General features: G+C 45.7%; 2 non-coding genes across 2 annotated transcripts; both read right to left on the bottom strand.

Moving 5' to 3' along the window:
• Nucleotides 1-8,259: 8,259 nt before the first annotated feature.
• Nucleotides 8,260-8,455, bottom strand: LOC141146478 (U2 spliceosomal RNA). Its single transcript, XR_012244899.1, has one exon. It is a non-coding gene; the product is annotated as a U2 spliceosomal RNA (small nuclear RNA).
• Nucleotides 8,456-8,484: 29 nt separating this feature from the next.
• On the bottom strand, nt 8,485-8,571 carry TRNASTOP-UCA (transfer RNA opal suppressor (anticodon UCA)). The gene has a single exon. It is a non-coding gene; the product is annotated as a tRNA-Sec (tRNA).
• Nucleotides 8,572-22,476: the final 13,905 nt, after the last annotated feature.

Genomic DNA, 22,476 nt, shown 5'->3' with positions numbered 1-22,476 from the left:
CTAGTGCTTAATATTTCACTCACAAACATGGAATTGATCCCGGCTAAGGCTGCACTCCCATTCACATGGGCAGAAAAATCAATCCCATATCTTGGAATTCATTTAACAGCATCTCATTCTGACTTATTCTCAACCAATTATCCTCCTGTATTAAGACAGATCACAAATCTAATAAAACAATGGTCGCAACTTCCTTTATCCTGGATAGGGAAAATTAATGCAATCAAAATGACTATTCTACCCAAATTGCTTTATCTATTCAGAGTCCTCCCTATTCCAATTCCTTCCTATTTTTTGAGAATAGTACAAAAAAGAGCAACTTCGTTTATATGGGGCTCTTCTAAACCACGTATACCTATACACACACTACATCTTCCCAAAAATAAAGGAGGCCTGGGATACCCTAATTTTACTAACTACTACAGAGCAGCACATTTGGCCAGTCTGTCCAAATACCATGCAAAACAGGAAATCCCATTATGGGTATTTATAGAGGCTTCAGAAAATGACCCTCTATTAATATCAAATTTATTATGGCTTGATCCTAAAGACCGCTTTAAAATTCATAATCCCATAACTAAACACTTCTTATCTCTCTGGGATAAACTAAAAACCAAATATCAGTTACAATCTCCACACAATCCTCTCCTTTCTTTTATCAGAAATCCGGCCTTTTATCCGGCATGGATCTACCCAAATTCTTTTAAAGCTTGGACAACATCAGGCATTCAGACACTAAATGACTTCATAGCATCTAAATCATTCCTTTCATTCCCATCGCTTAGAGAAAAATATGATCTACCAAACTCTGAGATATTTAGATATCTCCAAATCAAAAATTTCTATACACCATTCCTAAAGGGGGATACACCATTATCCCAATTATCCATTTTTGAATCAATCTGTACAAAAGATCCACTTGCTAAAGGTACAATTTCATCACTTTATAATCAATTATATGGAGTAGCAAATCTTAATAGACCCTCTTACATTCAGAGGTGGGAGGAGGACCTGGGACGAACTTTAGAAGACACGGACTGGTCTAACATATGGCTCACATCTAAGTCATCTTCACCCAACATCTTAGCACTGGAGACAAATTATAAAGTCCTAACTCGCTGGTACCTTGTACCCGCTAGAGTGGCAAAATATTCACCTAATACCTCAGCTCTTTGTTTTCGAGGATGCCCAGAAATAGGCACATATTTACACATATGGTGGACGTGCCCAGTAATCCAAACCTTCTGGAAGGAAGTTTTCGTGATTGCATCTAAAATATTTAAAAAGCTAATACAACCAGATCCATATTTAACTCTACTTAATCTAAAACCGGAATGGTTAACACTCTCTCAATTCAAACTTATGATCCAACTAATAACGGCTGCAAAACAAACAGTGGCCAAGGCATGGAAATCTCCTACATTGGTACTAGCAGAAACAATTCACAGAATGAATAATACAATGTCCCAGGCTAAGATGGTAGCCATCGATCAAAATCAAATTCCAAAATTTGAAAAACTTTGGCACCCTTGGATAAAACAACAGTTCCTGTCAAATTTCAATGACTCTGTCCTGTTGCCATGGTAACAGATTAAATGACTTACAGAGACACCCATTCTAAGGCTTCAAAGAGAACTAAAAAGAATAATAAACTGACGAGCGGGACAACCTTGTGGACCATACCTCTACCTTTCAACCCTTTTTCTTCTTTCTCTTTCCTTTTCTCCACCTTACGATTAAAGCTCATTATCAGAATTTATTTGACCTATATACACTCTACTTGTAAACAATATGTATAGTAGGTATAAATCATTTAAATACCTACAAAAGTAACTAAGGAAATGATATATATCTTTAATTTAGGTTTACGTGAACCCAATGTTTAATATTTGAAATTTCATGATATTTACCTATATAAACCCTACTGTAAAACAATGAGCTTACTTTATAAATCCTTGTAAACTTACTTTATGTATCTTTATAACATTGTATACTCAATAAACTTCTTTTGACAAGGAAAGCAGCGCAGCCATTGGCTCGCGCTGCTGTCAATCACATCCGATGACGCGGCGCGCCGGGGGGCGGGGCCGAGTGATACAGCGAGCGGCTATAGTCGCCGGCTGTATCACGGGAGCGCGCCCGCAAGCACTCACCACCGTGCGAGGGAGCTCGCATTAAGGTGGTAAATGCTTGCGGGGAGGAGCTGAAACAGCTGCCGAGGGACCCCAGAAGACCAGGTTCGGGGCCACTCTGTGCAGAACGAGCTGCACAGTGAAGGTAAGTATAACATGTTTGTTATTTTAAAAAAAAAAAAAAAACACCTTTACAAACGCTTGAACGTAACGAGTATGAATTTATCCGATGTTATGAATTATCTGAAATAACGAATGCCGCATCAAAACAAATGGAGTGGAACAAATTAATAACAAATAATAATAATAAAAAGGTATTATTATTATTGTTATTTATTATTATTAGATCGCTACGTTCCATTCATTTAGATACGGCCATCGTTATTTCAGATAATTCATAACTTCGGATAAATTCATACTCGTTACGTTCACTAACAGCCGAATTTGTAAGGAAATTCCAATACCTATAATTTAATAGTTATTATTAGTTAGTTATTATTTCAGATTTTCCGGTTTTCAAATTCTCGGATTTTCATTCTTTTGAATTTTCAGATTTTCATTTTTAATTTTGGATTTTCAAATTTCCAAATTTTTGAATTTTCAAATTTCCGAAATTTTGAATTTCCAGATTTTTGAATTTCCTAATTTCGAATTTCTGAATTTCCGAAATTTAGAATTTCCGAACTTCCTAATTTCCGAAATTTCAAATTTCTGAATTCTAATTTCCCGAAATTTACAAATCTACGAAATTTCCAATTTCCGAATTTCAAATTTACCAAATTTTGAATTTTCCAATTTCCAAAATGTAGAATTTCCGAATTCCAAATTTCCGAAATTTCGGAAATTCGAAATTCGGAAATTCAAAATTTTGGAAATTGAAAAATTCGGAAATTCGGAAATTTCGGAATTACCGAATTTGTCAAAAATCACTTATACAGCCCACTTCCTGTTTCCTGTCTGGTCATTAGTCTAGGCTTATGACAGGGAAGGGGGATGAGTCACAAGAGGGCCAACGAGAGCTGCAGAGCTGGAGGTGTGCCTCTGTGTAAATCCAGGAAGTAAACAGGCAGCGGCTTCAGTTGCCCACAGTTAAAATGGCTGCAGCCAGACTCAGTGGAGGGAGATTTCTGCAGCATATTTGGCAAGTACAGAATCACAGTATATATAAAATAATATGCAAAGTGGTTGGAGGGAAGCTTCAGAATGGCAAAGATGTTTTTTATTAGAAATTATGTGAGCAGACTGCAGCTCCTCTTTAAAAGAGAAGTATGGGGTATTCTTTTAAATTGCATCCACCTCGGTGGATGCAGCATCTGTCCCACGCCGGCTCGAACACAGAGAACCGAGCGATTAAACACTACTGATCGCTCGGTTCTCCCAGCTCCCTGAGCAGAGAGCTGCTGACTGTCAGTCACCGGCTCTCTGCTCTGCACCCTCCTCACTCTTTGGAGCGCTGAGCTGTGGAGGGGGGTGGGAGTGGCCGGCTCAGTCTCTTAGCGGCTCGCTGATCTGGGTGCTGGTTCAGCCATGTGGGCAGATCCTGACAATATGGTCGCGATCTTTCCTGAGCCTGGACTAGCTCTGTGACGTCAGCCGACAGCTGGCTTCGGCCCGCCGTTCGCTGAAAATAGGTCACAGGAGTGCAGAACAGACGGCACTCCCGTCATCCGCAGGAGAAGTACACCCATATAAAACAGATCAGAATAGAAAAACAAAATAGAATAGAATAGAATAAAATAGAATAGAAAAGAATAGAAAATAAAAGACTAGAATAAAATAAAATATAATATAATAAAACAGTATGGAATGGATCAGAATAGAAAATAAAAGAATATAGTAGACTAAAACCGAATAGAATAGAATAAAAGAGAATAGAATAGAAAAAATAGAGTAGATTAGAATAGAAAAGATTTGAATAAAATAGAATAAACATAGCTGTCTTCCAAAATTTGAATACATTCTAAATCAATTTGAAAATAACAAACATACAAAATGATTCCGAATATCCAAAATGAATTTAGAAAATGAATCATTCTGACATAATGAGTAGATTTGAAGTTTTGGGGCATTTATGAAGTGACGGGTTCTCTTTATTGAGATGTTAGGGGGTCTGTTAGACCCCTAATGTCTCCGCTGCAGCTACCTAAGCTCATATTCAGCTTGATTAGCTGACGTAATGCACGTCACTTTTGGGTTCATGCCCCCGATGTAGGATCATCAGCAAATAGAAATGAACTGATTTACTCCAGCTTACCCGGCTGACACCCGCAATGCCCATCACCAGGCACCAGTGGTGTAGCGTGGGTTGTCAGCACCCGGGGCAAGGCAAGTAATTTGCGCCCCCCCCCCAACCTGCGGACTTTTATCACTCCCCGAGTCCCTTCAAATACAATAGTACTGACCTACCTGATTCCTATACTGACCATTACACACTACACTGACCACTATACTATACTGTCCACTACACTAAGAACTACACTGACTACTATACTATACTGTCCACTACACTAAGAACTACACTGACCACTATACTGTCCACTACACTGACCACCACACTACACTGACCACTACACTGAGAACTACACTATACTGACCACTATACTACACTGAGAACTACACTACAGTGACTATTACACTGTCCACTACACTACACTGACCACTACACTAATCACTATACTGACCACTACACTGACCACTATACTGTCCACTACACTACACTGACCACTATACTACACTGTCTACTACACTACACTGACCACTACACTGACCACTATACAGACCACAATACTACACTGACCACTACACTACACTGTCCACTACACTGACCACTATACAGACCACAATACTACACTGACCACGACACTGCACTGTCCACTACACTGACCACTACACTGTCCACTATACTACACTGTCCACTACACTACACTGACCACTACACTACACTGTCCACTACACTACACTGTTCACTACACTACACTGACCACTATACTACACTGTCCACTACACTACACTGACCACTACACTACACTGTCCACTACACTACACTGTTCACTACACTACACTGACCACTATACTACACTGACCACTACACTACACTGACCACTATACTACACTGACCACTACACTACACACTATACTGTCCTGCCTAATCTTCCTATACTGACACTACATATACGGCGCCTGTCTCTTCTCTCCCCCCCGCCCCCCCTCCTCACCTTCTTGTCTTGCATCGGTCTGGAGGATAGGAGGAGGAGAAGAAGACAGCGGCCCCGGCGGCTCACACTCTCCAGTGCTCGTCTCCCCTGCGCTCCGGCCGCCATATTCAGTGTTTCCCTGCGCACTGTGATTGGGCGTATGGGGGTCATGTGCGGAGGCGGGACTTCAGGAGCAACCGTGATCGCGGATAGGCCAGCCCCACGCCGCACATGACCCCCATACGCCCAATCACAGGGCGCCAAACACTGGACATGGCAGCGGAGCGCGGGGGACACAGGAAATTAAATTAGGAGGAGGCAGCCAGTAGTGACACTACTGGCACGAAATTGTGCCCCCCTAAATGTCGCGCCCGGGGCCACGGCACCCCCCGCACCCCCCACGCTACGCCACTGCCAGGCACACAGATTGGACATTGGAGCCCAGGATACAAGGTGGGTGGAGGGGGGTGGCTTGTTCTAATGATTGTGGAAGTGATTTGGTGGCTTTTCCAGCTAACCCAATCACTTCCACTAGAAAGCCAACAGCCAGATTGAGAACGATACACACACATAGTAAGAAAAACAAAACACTAAAAGTGAACCGAAAACCAAAAAAAAAGTGTATGTGGACAAAAAAGTGCACTTAGGGTGAAACACATGGTCCTCTCTGGAAGAGGAAGTACCCCCCCAAGACACAAGACTCCTGATGGGGGCAGGGCCACCCAGGTCCACCTAGTCCAAAAGGCTCAGAAGACCCCGATCCTCTTGATCAGCCAAAGGCAACCAAGGAGCATTGGGTGAGGGGCTCTCCCAAAGAGAGACCAACCCCCATCACCCAAAAGGCTCAGAAGACTCCACTCCTCATAATCAGCCCGAAGGCAACCAAGGAGCATTGGGTGAGGGGCTCTCCCAAAGACAGACCCCATCCCCCCGCTCACCAAAAAGGCTCAGAAGACTCCACTCCTCATGATCAGCCGAAGGTAACCAAGGAGCATTGGGTGAGGGGCTCTCCAAAAGAGAGACCCCATCCCCCCGCTCACAAGAAAGGCTCAGAATACTTCACTCCTCATGATCAGCCGAAGGCATCCAAGAAGCATTGGGTGAGGGGCTCTCCCAAAGAGAGATGCCATCCCCCTGCCCGCCAAAAAGGCTCAGAAGACTCCGCTCCTCATGATCAGCCGAAGGCAACCAAGGAGCATTGGGTAAGGGGCTCTCCCACACAGAGACCCCATTCCCCCGTTCACCAAAAAGGCTCAGAAGACTCCACTCCTCATGATCAGCCGAAGCCAACCAAGGAGCATTGGGTGAGGGGCTCTCCCAAAGAGAGACCAACCCCCACCACCCAAAAGGCTCAGAAGACTCAACTCCTCATGATCAGCCGAAAGCAACCATGGAGCATTGGGCGAGGGGCTCTCCCAAAGAGAGAAACCAACCCCCCCACACACACCCCCGCACCCAAAAGGCTCAGAAGACTCCACTCCTCATGATAAGCCAAAGGCAACCAAGAAGCTTTGGGCGAGGTACTCTCCCAAAAAGAGACACCAACCCCCCCCCACTCAAAAAGCTCAGAAGATTCCACTCCTCATGATCAGCCGAAGGCAACCAAGAAGCATTGGGTTAGGGGCTCTCCCAAAAGAGACGCCATCCCCCCGCCCACCAAAAAGGCTCAGAAGACTCCACTCCTCATGATCAGCTGACGGCAACCAAAGAGCATTGGGCGAGGGGCTCTCCCAAAGATAGACCCCATACCCCCGCTCACCAAAAAGGCTCAGAAAACTCCACTACTCATGAACAGCCAAAGGCAACCAAGAAGCATTTGGTGAGGCTTTCTCCCAAAGAGAGACACCAACCCCCCGCCACCTTTCCCAAGGCAGGAGAGTAAAGATCCTAGGGTCCACACATCCTCATCCCCTCTAGACCTCAGGATAGGCACAAAGACCCATTTCCTACAATCTGGTGAGTGAAAATAACCCATCTATAAAGTGCAGGCGACACATATGTGGAGAGACAATAAATAAAAAAGGTGCCAATGCAGTGGTTGTCAACTTATGAGCTAAAGGGGACCTCAAATGTGGCCCCTGACATCACCAAAGGGCCACACATATCGTTCAGTATATATAATGCTGTACAGGACTGTCAGAGACTGCAGACCTAATAGAAGAAATGAGGGTCAGAGAGTGAGGACATTGGGGGAGGGGGCTGGGGGACAGGATATATTGTTGGGTGGGGAGATGCTGCAGAAGACAATACAAATCTGGGAAGATGTTACATGAGACTGGTAGAGATCAATGTTATGGTCTTAATCAATGTTCCCACTAAAGACTACTGAGGGCCGCACATCATATACCAAAGGGCTGCGTGCGCCCCCCCTGGTGGCAGGTTGGGCTCCAGAGTGCCAATGGCTTGACCCTGCAGCCTGGTAACAAAAATTGCCCCGGTCTCTGCCAAAAGGCCTAGCTCATGAAGTAACAGGTGTTGATGGCCTGGTGCTTTTTCATAAAATGGGGTCCCAAACCCATCGTGTTACTCCAACGTTGGGTCACCACTCCCATTGCCCCTCAGAACCACAACAGGGAAATACTCCCAAACTACACCCTACCCAGTGGGGGCTTAATTTGGGTTTCTTTCTTTACTTATTTATTTATTTCAGGTACTTATATAGCGCTGTCAATTCACGCAGCGCTTTACATATACATTGTACACGCTCATCAGTCCCTACCCTCAAGGAGCTTACAATCTAAGGTCCCTAACTCACATTCATATACTAGGGCCAATTTAGGCAGAAGTCAATTAACCTACCAGCATGTCTTTGGAGTGTGGGAGGAAACCGGAGTACCCGGAGGAAATCCATGCAGACACAGGGAGAACATGCAAACTCCAGGCAGGTAGTGTCGGGGTTGGGATTTGAACCAGTGACCCTTCTTACTGCTAGGTGAAAGTGCTATCCACTACACCACTGTGCCGCCCTTCCCGTCAGAAGGGTCCTCAGGGCCCCCCATCATACCAGCAAGGATACTATACAGCCAGCCATCCCAGCTTGAAGAACAGAATATTGGCAGAGTGCCCCCTACTGGACAATGATAAGAACAGGTACTACACTTGATCTTAACCAAAAGGTGAAGAAAGGATTCATGAGTTCCTTTACCACAGACCACCAACGCCCAGAGGGTGGAATTGAACCACTCTGCCGCTAGGCAGCTACAGGTTTGAAGCCTGCACCCCAGACCACTGAGGGTCATCTGGGCAATGTTACCCTCCATCCCATATTGTATATAAAGCCAGAACTGATTGGACGATTCAACTTAGGGAGGTTTCTATTTTTTTTTTTCCTAAATTTTTTTTTAAAAAGTTCTAATATTAGGATTGGGATTGACATGGAGCTCAATGAATTATCCAATCACAACGCAGTATATGCAAAATGAGATGCAGCAGTGAGCAGAGATGATGCTGGCCCAGCTGCTTGCTGTGCAGTGAAAAGCATTCTGGGTATTGGCAGATGGGAACATATTTACATATTTAACAACTTGCCATCCGGGCCAATTCTGACACTTCACTCCTACATGGAAAAATCTCATTTTTTTTTTGCTAGAAAATTACTCAAACATCATATATATATATTTTTTTTAGCAGAGACCTTATAGGATAAAATGTTGGGTGTTGCAATTTTATCACACGGTATTTGCGCAGCAGTTTTTCAAATGCACTTTTTTGGGAAAAAAAATCTTTCATGAATTTAAAAAAATAAAACAAAAAAACACTACAGTTAGCCTAATTTTTTTGTATAATGTGAAAGATGATGTTATGCCGAGTAAATAGATACCTAACATGTCATACTAAAAAAGTCTACACTTTAAACGCCTTTACAGGTTAGCAGTTTAGAGATACACAGGAGGTCTGGGGCTAGAATTATTGCTCTCACTCTGACATTCATGACAATACCTCACATGTGTGGTGCCATCACCGTTTACATAAGCGTGCCGGAGTAACGTATGCGGCACATTAGCATGGAAGACAGTGGGACGGGGGTGCTTTAAAAAAACCTTATTATTTATTTTATACAAAAATGTTTTTTTACACTTTGTTTTTTTTGGATGAACTTTATTGCTATCACAAGGGATGAACAACATTCCTTGTGACAGCATGGGCCATGACAGGTCCTCTTTATGGAGAGATGTGGAGTCTATTAGACCCCACATCTCTCCTCTGGTCTCCAATGCAGCTGATCACACACAGATCGCTCCAATCGGCTTCTTTACTGACCACTGACTGGTGCCCAGGTAAACAAAGAGGCAGAACTGGAAGTGACCACATAACTCGTCTCTCCCGGTTTCTGGGGGTTACAGAGAGGAGGGAATGACGTCACTTCCTCTCTCTCTCCGTACATGGCAGCCATCGCTGCCGGCCGTATCGCTCCCGGGGCGCCACGATCGTATGGCAGAGCCTGGGAGAGGCGTCGGCGGGAGGGGGGGTGGGACCCCCTTCCGCCACCTGCAGGAGTGATCGAGTGGCTAATTAGCCACTCGGATCACTTCTGCAAGAAAGAGAATTGCCGGCTGCAAATTTACATACCAGAATGATACCTGTATGTGCACCATTATGGGTGCCCGGGCGCTGCCCCCTCTCTTCTCGCCACCCCTTATATGGAATGGATAGATTCATGCATTCATCTATCCATGCCCACCGCAGCCGCCCCCTATTAATGCGTCCGGCCCCTTTCAGGGCACCGGGGGCATGAATTACAGTGGCGGGGGAGTTTTTTTTTTAAGCACCTGATTAGAGCCAGAGGCTCTAATAGGCTTCAAACTAGGGTGGGCTCGGGTCGCAGAGGATGTGGCCGGAGCCCACCCAGGTGTGTTACAACAGCTCTGACCGCTGCTCTCATCGCCCGCATCCAGGGTAAGGACAGCGGGTGGGGGGGGGAAGGGGTTTGCTATGGGTGTTGGTGCCGTGCCGCGTGGGGGGGGGGGGGGGTGGGTAGGGGCAGTTGTGCTAGTGCCACTCCACCGGCGGCCGGGGGGGTTGTTTGCTGACCCACCCCAAAAAAAAAACACCACTAGCTGCCACTGAGGTGCGCAGATCATTCCGGTATAACCAGAGGAACGTCCTCCTGGCAGGAAGTGGTTAAAGGGGAACTAAGAGGGGAAAAAAGATTCAATTCAAAGTTTAAACTCACATCTGCGGATCGATACATAAACTTTGGAAATTTTATCGGGGATTGAGATTTTGTATCTTTTTTTTATTTTTCGTTTATATAATAAAATAGGACCCCCCCCTCCCCAGTGGTGATCAAATACCACCAAAAGAAAGCTCAATTTGTGTGAAAAAAATGATACAAATGTCATTTGTGTGCAGCGTTGCATGACCGAGCAATTACCAGTTAAAGTAGCGCAGCGCCGAACAGCAAAAAATGGTCTGGGCATGAAGGGGGGAAAATCTTTCAGGAGGTCAAGAGATTAAATCGGTATTAAACCCAAAAGCCAACATTTATCATATTGCAGCTTTCCCATTCTTAGGCCCCTTTCACACGATCGGACCTGTCAGTTTTGACGGGCGCTCCATGTTAGCCTATGGAGCGTCGGATGTCAGAGGACACATGTCCGCTGACATCCAACCCCGTCCGATCCGCTAAAAGCAGACGGATGGGCCTACGTCCAGGTCCGTCGCTGGCGGATCGGGTGAGATCTGATGAAAACGGACACGCTGTCCGTTTTCATCCGATCCCTCCATAGGTGGCAGCGGCGTCTGACAAGCCCCTCCCCCGCTCAGTGAGCAGAGAGGGACCTGTCATCCGCCGGCTCAGCGGAGATCAACGGACAGATCTCCCGCTGAGCCGGCGGACCGAGGCGGGCTCAGTAGAAACGGAGTCCGCCTCGTGTGAAAGGCGCCTTAGATGTGATGGTTGGAAACTGGACAGTTTTTGGGGTGAAGTATGTGCGGCTGTTTGCGGAACCTTTGAAGAATCCAACCCGGGAAGTGTTACCCCATCACTAAGGATCAGGGAAAGGGGACACAACTCCGAACCTGACTGGCCTATCCCCTGGGAAGCGGTCAAAGCTGACAGCTAATCACAGGTGGCTGAGAGATTCCCCACCGCACATATGCAAGGGGCCACTTGAAGACCCCGGCCTTTTCTGGCACTTTTTGTTTACAAGTTTAAATCTGTATTTTTTTGGTAGAAAATTACTTAGAACCCCAAAACATTATATATATATTAGCAGAGACCCTAGGGAATAAAATGGCGATTGTTACAAATTTTTATGTCACACGGTATGTGCGCAGCGTTTTTTCAAATGCATTTTTTGGGGGGAAATGATAAACTTAAATGAATTTAAAAAAAAAACCACAATATTGTGTTGGAGGACAATTTGGAATGTTTTATTTTGCCATGTTTATATGCTGAGATTTCACATAAAATGTGTGTATTTAACGAGAGCCGGAAATAGAAACTTTAAAGAGGACTACAAATCCCAGCAACACAGCCACAATGCAGAATACCACCAGCTATAGGGGGTGTATATAGAGAGCCATGCATTGTATATAGAGAGATGACTGCGCTGTACTGTATACAGGAAGATTAATTCATTATGCTGTATACAGAGAGATCCATGAATTGTGCTGTATACAGAGAGATCCATGAATTGTGCTGTATACAGAGAGATCCATGAATTGTGCTGTATACAGAGAGATCCATAATTAGTGCTGTATACAGAGAGATCCATGCATTGTGCTGTATACAGAGAGATCCATGCATTGTGCTGTATACAGAGAGATCCATGAATTGTGCTGTATACAGAGAGATCCATAATTAGTGCTGTATACAGAGAGATCCATGAATTGTGCTGTATACAGAGAGATCCATAATTAGTGCTGTATACAGAGAGACCCATGAATTGTGCTGTATACAGAGAGATCCATAATTAGTGCTGTATACAGAGAGATCCATGAATTGTGCTGTATACAGAGAGATCCATGCATTGTGCTGTATACAGAGAGATCCATGCATTATGCTGTATACAGAGAGACCCATGAATTGTGCTGTATACAGAGAGACCCATGAATTGTGCTGTATACAGAGAGACCCATGAATTGTGCTGTATACAGAGAGACCCATGAATTGTGCTGTATACAGAGAGATCCATGCATTGTGCTGTATACAGAGAGATCCATGCATTTTGCTGTATACAGAGAGACCCATGAATTGTGCTGTATACAGAGAGACCCATGAATTGTGCTGTATACAGAGAGACCCATGAATTGTGCTGTATACAGCGAGATCCATGCATTGTGCTGTATACAGAGAGACCCATGAATTGTGCTGTATACAGAGACCCATGAATTGTGCTGTATACAGAGACCCATGCATTGTGCTGTATACAGAGAGACCCATGAATTGTGCTGTATACAGAGAGATCCCTTTCATGGGAAATAGGAAAAGGTGGATACTTTTGTCACCATCTATACCAGGCTCACCTCACTCTACAGAGGTCTCAGGTCACATGACCTTTCTGGTCTAGGCATGACTTATATCCCTGACAGTAAAGCAGAGAGAGGAGCGGAGGGTTCCCCCACTACTGGTTCCTCTATTGTGCTGTATTGGGCTTGGTCTATAAATGTCTAGATTTGTCTCCTACATTGTGTGCGATGTCTACCATTTCCCTCTTACATTCTGTTGACGTCTTCTGTAGCTTTATTCCTGGCTGGCTAGTCTCTGCAATCTCTGTATTTATGTATCTGTTGCCCCTCGATCTGAAAACACAACGATTCCCATCATGGGATGTCCTGTGTATTTGTGTATATGTAATAATTATAATAAAAAATGGTGCGCTAATTCAAGAAGCTATGCAGCAAAAATAGACAAATATGCAGGAATGACAATCCTTAATTTAAAAAAAAAAATGCAGTAATATGCGATAATGTTGTGAAACAATAATAAAGTGCACTAATTCAAGAAGCTATGCAGAAAAAATAAACAAACATGCATGAATGACTGTCTCTCATTTAGGAAAAGAAAAAAAAATGCAATAATATGCGATAATAGACAAAATAGACAAATATGCATGAATGCCTATCTCTAATTTAGAAAAAAGCACAAAACAAAATTTGCAGTAATATACGATAATATGCGAAACAGTGATGAAGTGCGCTAATTCAAGAGGCTAAACCGCAAAAATAGACAAATATGCATAAATGACTATCCCGAATAATAAAAACAAAAAATACAATAATATATTATCTGATAATATGTGAAACAGTGATAAAAGTGCAGATGAATATCTGCTTTTGATTCAAGCACTTTTATCACTGTTTCACATATTATCGCATATTATTGTATTTTTTTTTTTTTTTGTAATGCGGGATAGTCATTTATGCATATTTGTCTATTTTTGCTGTTTAGCTTCTTGAATTAGTGATTTTTATCACTGTTTCACATATTATCGCATGTAACTGCTATTTGCTTTTTTTTTTGTTTTTTTTATTTATTTTTTATTAGGGATAGGCATTCATGCATATTTGTCTATTTTTGCTGCTTAGCTTCTTGAATTAGCGCACTTCATCACTGTTTTACTTATTATCGCATTTTATGTTTTTTTTGTTTTTTTTTTTTAAATGAGGGATAGTCATTCATGCATATTTGTTTGTTTTTGCTGCATAGTTTCTGGAATTATTGCACTTTTTCATTGTTTCACAACATTATCGCATATTACTGCATTTTTTTTTGATTATGAATAGTCATTCCTGCATATTTATCTATTTTTGAATTAGCGCACCATTTTTTATTATTATTATTACATATATACAAATACATAGGACATCCCATGATGGGAATCGTTGTGTATGCCAAGGGGCTAAAACTAGCTATGAATGGCCACGGTGGGCAGGCTAGCCATGAATTGCCATGGGGCTCAAACCAGCTATTAATGGCCATGGAAAACAGGCCGGCCATGGATGGTCATGGAGGACAGGGTAGCTACCAAAAGCTATGTTGGACTCACCAGTCATGAATGGCTATGAGAGACAGGCCGGCCATGAATGGTCATGGGGACAGTGTAGCAATCAATGGTCATGGTGGGCAGGCTAGTCATTAATTGCCATTGGGCTCAAACTAGCCATGAATGGTCATGAGGGATAGGCTGGCATTGAATGGGTCACATTGTTGCTGATGGTTTGGCCTATCAGGTTCAGCCCCCCCCTTCTGACCTGATAGGGCCTGGGCCTAGTACAGGAGTACTGCCTGTACCCCCCTATCAGCAAGCCTGCATAGAAAAACACTGCTCTAACACTCAGCTGTGACAGTTCCATGTCTTTTGGTCTGACACAAGATAAATCATGACTGATGACTGATGTCAGCATGACTGATCACATCTGTTGTAAAGTCCACCCTGCATATTTATCTTTTTTTGAATTAGTGCACCATTTTTTATTATTATTATTACATATACACAAATACACAGGACATCCCATGATGGGAATCGTTGTGTTTTCAGATCGAGGGGCAACAGAGGCATAAATACAGAGATTGCAGAGACTAGCCGGCCAGGAATAAAGCTACAGAAGACGTCAACAGAATGTAAGAGGGATATGGAAGACGTTGCACACAATGTAGGAGACAAATCTAGACATTTATAGACCAAGCCCAATACAGCACAATAGAGGAACCAGTAGTGGGGGAACCCTCCGCTCCTCTCTCTGCTTTACTGTCAGGGGTATAAGGCATGCCTAGAGCAGAAAGGTCATGTGACCTGAGACCTCTGTAGAGTGAGGTGATGTCACGTACCTGGTAGGTGGAGCCCGGAATGCAGAGAACGGCCTCTCGTATGCCTCCGACTTAAGAACCCCTGAAGGTGTGAACAGGGAATCGAAAGTACAGAGGGGTACAAGTGCCTGACTGGAACACTGAAGTAGAAGGCAGGATCCTGTAGTCAGCAGGGAGGTGCACCGTAGTCCTGTAGCAGGTTGCAGTCAGCAGGGAGGTGCACTGTAGTACTGTAGCAGGGTGCAGGTAACAGGGAGGTGCACTGTAGTTCCGTAGCTGGATGAAGACAGCAGGGAGGTGCACTGTAGTCCTGTAGCAGGCTGCAGACAGCAGGGAGGTGCACTGTAGTACTGTAGCAGGATGCGGATAGCAGGGAGGTGCACTGTAGTCCTGTAGCAGGTTGCAGACAGCAGGGAGGTGCACTGTAGTCCTGTAGCAGGTTGCAGACAGCAGAGAGGTGCAGACAAGCCGGGTCAAGGTACTGGCGGGCAGATCAGGTACAGAAGGGCAAACCAAGAGAATAGTCAGAGTCCAAGCCAAGATCGGGGCGGGCAGCAAGCAGGTAAGTCAGGAACAAGCCAAGTAAGTACTGGATACAGGAAAACTGGTAACAAGGTAGCAGGGGTCTCAGGAAACGCTGTAGACTGGACAGCAAGGCAGCATTAAAACAGTCTTCTTTAAATAGCCTATCTTTGGCGCCAAGTGGCGCTATTGCGCATGCGAGTACGCCCGTTAGCGCTATTGGCGCTATTGCGCATGCGCGTACGTTTGTTAGCACCATTAGCGCTATTGGCGCTATTGCGCGTTCGCGAGCGCTGGATGGCGCTTCTATGCACAGGCATTCGTTTAGCCCTCAATCTGCTGGGATAACTGCAAGAGGGCTTTTCCTGACAGGTGAGCCTGGTATAGATGGTGACAAAAGTATCCACCTTTTCCTATTTCCCATGAAAGGGATCTCTCTGTATACAGCACAATTCATGGGTCTCTCTGTATACAGCACAATTCATGGGTCTCTCTGTATACAGCACCATTCATGGGTCTCTCTGTATACAGCACCATTCATGGGTCTCTCTGTATACAGCACCATTCATGGGTCTCTCTGTATACAGCACAATTCATGGGTCTCTCTGTATACAGCACCATTCATGGGTCTCTCTGTATACAGCACCATTCATGGGTCTCTCTGTATACAGCACCATTCATGGGTCTCTCTGTATACAGCACCATTCATGGGTCTCTCTGTATACAGCACCATTCATGGGTCTCTCTGTATACAGCACCATTCATGGGTCTCTCTGTATACAGCACCATTCATGGGTCTCTCTGTATACAGCACCATTCATGGGTCTCTCTGTATACAGCACAATTCATGGGTCTCTCTGTATACAGCACAATTCATGGGTCTCTCTGTATACAGCACAATTCATGGATCTCTCTGTATACAGCACCATTCATGGGTCTCTCTGTATACAGCACCATTCATGGGTCTCTCTGTATACAGCACCATTCATGGGTCTCTCTGTATACAGCACAATTCATGGGTCTCTCTGTATACAGCACAATTCATGGGTCTCTCTGTATACACACAATTCATGGATCTCTCTGTATACAGCACAATTCATGGATCTCTCTGTATACAGCACAATTCATGGGTCTCTCTGTATACAGCACAATGCATGGGTCTCTCTGTATACAGCACAATTCATGGGTCTCTCTGTATACAGCACAATTCATGGATCTCTCTGTATACAGCACAATTCATGGGTCTCTCTGTATACAGCACAATGCATGGATCTCTCTGTATACAGCACTATTCATGGGTCTCTCTGTATACAGCACAATGCATGGATCTCTCTGTATACAGCACTATTCATGGGTCTCTCTGTATACAGCAAAATGAATGAATCTCCTTGTATACAGTACATGGATCTCTTTACAACACAGTACAGAGCAGTCTTCTCTCTATATACAATGCATGGCTCTCTATATACACCCCCTATAGCTGGTGGTATTCTGCATCATTACTGTATTGCTGGGATTTGTAGTTCTCTTTAAAGTTTCTATTTCCACCTCTCGTTAAATACACACATTTTCTGCTAAATCTCACCATATAAACAAGAAAAAATAAAAACATTCCAAATTGTGCTCCACCAATGGGATATTAGGTTTAGTCACTCCTTTAATTTCTACCTCCCTGATCTCCGATCTCTTGGTTACCACTCCCCTCTCTGCACACCACTCCCAAAATGATTCTATGGCTGCCCCAGCACCAATTAAAGAAAAACCTTACACACAGCAGGGAGCAATGATGAAAATTCAGCCACAGTGACCCCCTGTGGAGGGATAACTATTACACAACATAACTGAACCAGAATTTGCAGAATGTTTGCAAAGAAAGTTGATCTGGACTCATGCAATGTGGACTTGCTGCAGTACAATTACTTGCTATCTGAAATTGTTTCATAGAAACAAGTAATTTTTGAACGATAGATGAATTATTTTATGCAATGACACAGGGTTTATTATTATATATGATTGTTGGAGTGAATGTATTTCACACATGTACAGTAAGGGATTAGATTAACAGTGGGTTCACTATCACCAGATTGTGGGACTATAGCAGGGTGACCAGATGTCCCCAGTTTCCGGGGACAGTCCCCGGATTGAGGACACTGTCCCCGAAGACCTCTGTCCCCAGATCTGTCCCTGGATCTGTCATCTCAGCAGGGAGGCCCGGAGGTAGAGCGGGCGGGGACTCCCAAATCCTCTCCACCAATAAGCAAATCCCCAGCGGTGCAGCTACAAAACAAACATCTCTGGACCCCCTGTGCTCAGTGGGGGCCAGGGGACAGTAAGCAGACTGTTTCTTCATTTTTGGGTTTAAGTGGATTAATCCGCCACAGCGCGCTACACAGTTGAAGTCCGGTATCTTCAATATGAATACAACGCGGCCAGCCGGGAGCACTGCGGCGAATTAATCCGCCTAAACCTGAAAATTAGCTTATTGGTGGACAAGATTTTGGAGTCCCCTCTACCTCACCCCTCCCCCAGTTTACTCCAGTCCTAGTTGCCCAGCTCAGCGGTGCCCAGAAGGATGGGAGAGGACCATATGTACCAGCGGTGCTCAGTTGGTCCCGGGCTCCCAGCTCCAGTAGGAACCACCTGTAGGAGAAGCACTTCACCCAGACCCCATGTAGAAGAAGTTGCCCAGACCAGGTACGGGGGGGAATAACAATGCTAAATTTGAACAGGTTAGGCTGCATTGCTGGGCACAGGTGAGGCTGCATTCCTGTGTACAGATAACGCTGCATTCCTGGGTACAGGTGATTCTGCATTTCTGGGCACTGGAAAGGCTGCATTCCTGGGCACAGGTGACGCTGCAGTCCTTGTGGGGCTCTGGCTATAGACTTGCGGGGCTCTTGCTGCAGACATGCGTGGCTCTTGCTATAGACTTGCGGGGCTCTTGCTGCAGACTTGTGGGGCTCTGGCTATAGACTTGCAGGGCTCTTGCTGCAGACTTGCGGGGCTCTTGCTCTAGACTTGCGGGGCTCTTGCTCTAGACTTGCGGGGCTCTTGCTCTAGACTTGCGGGGCTCTTGCTCTAGACTTGCGGGGCTCTGGTTGTAGACTTGCGGGGCTCTTGCTCTAGACTTGCGGGGCTCTTGCTCTAGACTTGCGGGGCTCTGGCTATAGACTTGCAGGGCTCTTGCTCTAGACTTGCGGGGCTCTTGCTCTAGACTTGCGGGGCTCTTGCTCTAGACTTGCGGGCTCTTGCTCTAGACTTGCAGGGCTCTGGCTGTAGACTTGCGGGGCTCTTGCTCTAGACTTGCGGGGCTCTGGCTATAGACTTGCAGGGCTCTTGCTCTAGACTTGCGGGGCTCTTGCTCTAGACTTGCGGGGCTCTGGCTATAGACTTGCAGGGCTCTTGCTCTAGACTTGCGGGGCTCTTGCTCTAGACTTGCAGGGCTCTGGCTGTAGACTTGCGGGGCTCTTGCTCTAGACTTGCGGGGCTCTGGCTATAGACTTGCAGGGCTCTTGCTCTAGACTTGCGGGGCTCTTGCTCTAGACTTGCGGGGCTCTGGCTATAGACTTGCAGGGCTCTTGCTCTAGACTTGCGGGGCTCTTGCTCTAGACTTGCGGGGCTCTTGCTCTAGACTTGCAGGGCTCTGGCTGTAGACTTGCGGGGCTCTTGCTCTAGACTTGCGGGGCTCTGGCTATAGACTTGCAGGGCTCTTGCTCTAGACTTGCGGGGCTCTTGCTCTAGACTTGCGGGGCTCTGGCTATAGACTTGCAGGGCTCTTGCTCTAGACTTGCGGGGCTCTTGCTCTAGACTTGCGGGGCTCTGGCTATAGACTTGCAGGGCTCTTGCTGCAGACTTGCAGGGCTTTTGCTATAGACTTGCGGGGCTGTTGCTATAGACTTGCAGGGCTCTTGCTGCAGACTTGTGGGGCTCTTGCTCTAGACTTACAATTCAATACTGCCACAAATGTGTGGCAAGTTATCCTTGGTATCTGGGAGGGCACTGCTTAGTGGCACTGGTGGGTACTAAGGGGACCAATGTCCCTCCAACAAAAGCCAATTAACGGGTTTCTTCTTTTTAGAAGCTGATAATCGGCTTCTGTTTACTTTCGTGATCAGATGTCATTGGCTGACAGCTGATCACATGGTAAAGGGCCAGCTGTAAAAAAGACATAATCAGATATAATCCCAGTAAACCACTTGCAAACCACAACATATATATATATATATACGTATTGTGGTTGGCAAGTGGTTAAAACTCCATTCGGCCAGGTGCGGTGGTAAATGCTTACAGTGGAACATTAAAGCCGAACTCCAGGAGGAAAAAAAAAAGGTCCCTTGCAGTAGGGCTGTGCTCGTACGCCAAGGGTTAATAGCTGGTTTTGTCCCAGGGAGAAGAGAAGTCGTTTTACAGATCCTCCGCTCCCCCAGCATATGGCGCTCCTCACAATCCGTCGGTGGGCTGTTCCTCTGCGTCCTCACAGAACTAGTCTCGATGATGTCAGGATTCTAGACCGCTGCAACGCAGGGGTGCAGAAGCTGCAGTAAGAAGCGGAGGATTGAGTAAACATATCATCCTTTTATTGTTCCTTGAAACATAAATAAGCAATAAAACTTCACTCTCTCAATCTCTCAAAAGCATTGACTCATTTAAATCCCCATGTTGTCATATGTACTTGTTTTGTTTCAAACTTTTCTTTTTTTGCTTCCAGGTTTCTGGCCTAGGCCAAAATCATGTCATACATCCCAGGAGTCTTCAGGGGAGGCGAGACTTTCTCATCTAAGCCCACCCTCCTCTCTGCATGCTTGAGCTAAGGGCAGATGGATTCCAGGAACAAAACATGAATGCTACATGAATCATCTGCCCTTACTCAAGATGGCCGCAGTCAGAAATGCTAGGGGGGGGGGGTTCTAAGTGATTTCTCAACAAAATAAAGCATGGAGATATGGATGGATGGGGGAATTTGCTTTGAATATTAAAAATGAATTTAATGGCATTTTTGGTTTATGGTGATCAGATGCAGTATAGTTCTGCTTTAACTTTTGCATTGGGGACACTGCCCCACAGTATGGGATAATATTTTCTGCCCAGACTTGGGCTTTAAGCCCCGTACACACGGGCCCGGAGTTCAGCTGGTACAGTAGATACCGTCCAACATTCAAGGCGTGTTTACGGGTTCTTGTTTGACAGAAGCTGATCTCATGGCCGGCTTCTGTGGAATGAACTTGATGGAAAACCAGCAGCTGATCGCCATCCAATCAGCGCTCTCAGCCAATGGCTGGAAGCACTGACCGGTGTGTTCTGGTAGAACACAATCGCTCAGCAGGGAGATCGCTGTACTAAAATCGAATTCTTAGTATGGCGACCTCTCCCAGAGCTCCTCAGATTTTTTTTGTTCAGCCCCAACTTACTGTATGTACCCAATTCCTTTAAATACCATGCCTGGGGGGCACCCAGGAATTCTTCAAATGTTCCTCAAAATACATAGCAAACCTTTAAAGTGATACTAAAGCCTTAAGTTTTTATTTACTTGAATGCATCTCCTCTCCCCCCCCCCCCCCGTTATTCTTACCTGAGCCCAATCAGATCCAGCGATGTGCACGAGAGCAGTGACTCTCACCGCTGTCTCCCTCCTCTTTGGGCAGATTGATAGCAGTGGGAGCCAATCAAATGCTGAGAGAGCGGAGAGGCGGAGCTGAGCCACCCATTCCGTGTGAAAAGGTACATGAAAAGCGGCTTTCCACAGGGTCACTGGCGGAAGAGGAGGAGCCTGGAGCGCTGGCAGGGGACCCCAGAAGAGGAGGATCAGGGGTGCTCAGTGAAAGACTACTACAGAGAAGGTAAGTATAACATGGTAATTATTTTAATTAAAAAAAAGGAAGGTCTACTGTCACTTTAAGGAGGTGAAAGATAGAGGGGGGAGGGTGAGGGATGGAGGGCGAGGAATAGAGAGAAGGAGGGTGGGTGAGGGATAGAGGGAAGGAGGGTGAGGGATAGAGAGAAGGAGGGAGGGCGGGGGATAGAGGGAGGGCGAAGGATAGAGGGGGGGAGGGGGAGGGATAGAGGGAGGGCGAGGGATAGAGGGAGGGCGAGGGATAGATAGAGAGAGGGAGGGAGGGTGAGGGATAGAAGAAGGGAGGGTAAGGAATAGAGAGAAGGAGGGAGGGCGAAGGATAGAGGGAGGAAGGGCAAGGGATAGAGGGAGGGAGGGTAAACGATGGAGGGAGGGTGAAGGATAGAGAGAAGGTGGGTGAGAGATTGGGAGAAGGAGGGTGAGGAATAGAGAGAAGGAGGGTGAGAGATTGGGAGAAGGAGGGTGAGGGATAGAGAGAAGGAGGGTGAGAGATTGGGAGAAGGAGAGCGAGGGATAGAGAGAAGGAGGGTGAGAGATTGGGAGAAGGAGGGTGAGGGATAGAGAGAAGGAGGGTGAGAGATTGAGAGAAGGAGGGTGAGGTATAGAGAGAAGGGGGTGAGGGATAGAGAGAAGGAGGGTGAACGATAGAGAGAAAGAGGGTGAGGGATAGAGAGAAGGGCGTGAGGGATATAGAGAAGGAGGGCGAGGGATAGAGAGAAGGAGGGAGAGGGATAGAGAGATTGAGAGAAGGAGAGTGAGGGATAGAGAGATGGAGGGTGAGGGATAGAGAGTAGGAGAGTGAGGGATAGAGAGAAGGAGGGCGAGGGATATGGAGAAGGAGGGTGAGGGATAGGGAAAAGGAGGGAGAGGGATAGAGAGGAGGGCAAGGGATAGAGAGAAGGAGGGCGAGGGATAGAGAGAAGGGGGGCGAGGGATAGAGAGGAGGAGGGTGAGGGATAGAAGGAGGGAGGGCGAGGGATAGGAGGAGGGAGGGTGAAGGATGGAGGGAGGGTGAAGGATAGA

This window comes from Aquarana catesbeiana, linkage group LG05 (assembly GCF_042186555.1).
Source record: "Aquarana catesbeiana isolate 2022-GZ linkage group LG05, ASM4218655v1, whole genome shotgun sequence".
Lineage (NCBI taxonomy): Eukaryota > Metazoa > Chordata > Amphibia > Anura > Ranidae > Aquarana > Aquarana catesbeiana.
Note: the sequence above shows the minus strand (reverse complement) of the source record. Positions and strands in the feature narration are given on the sequence as shown.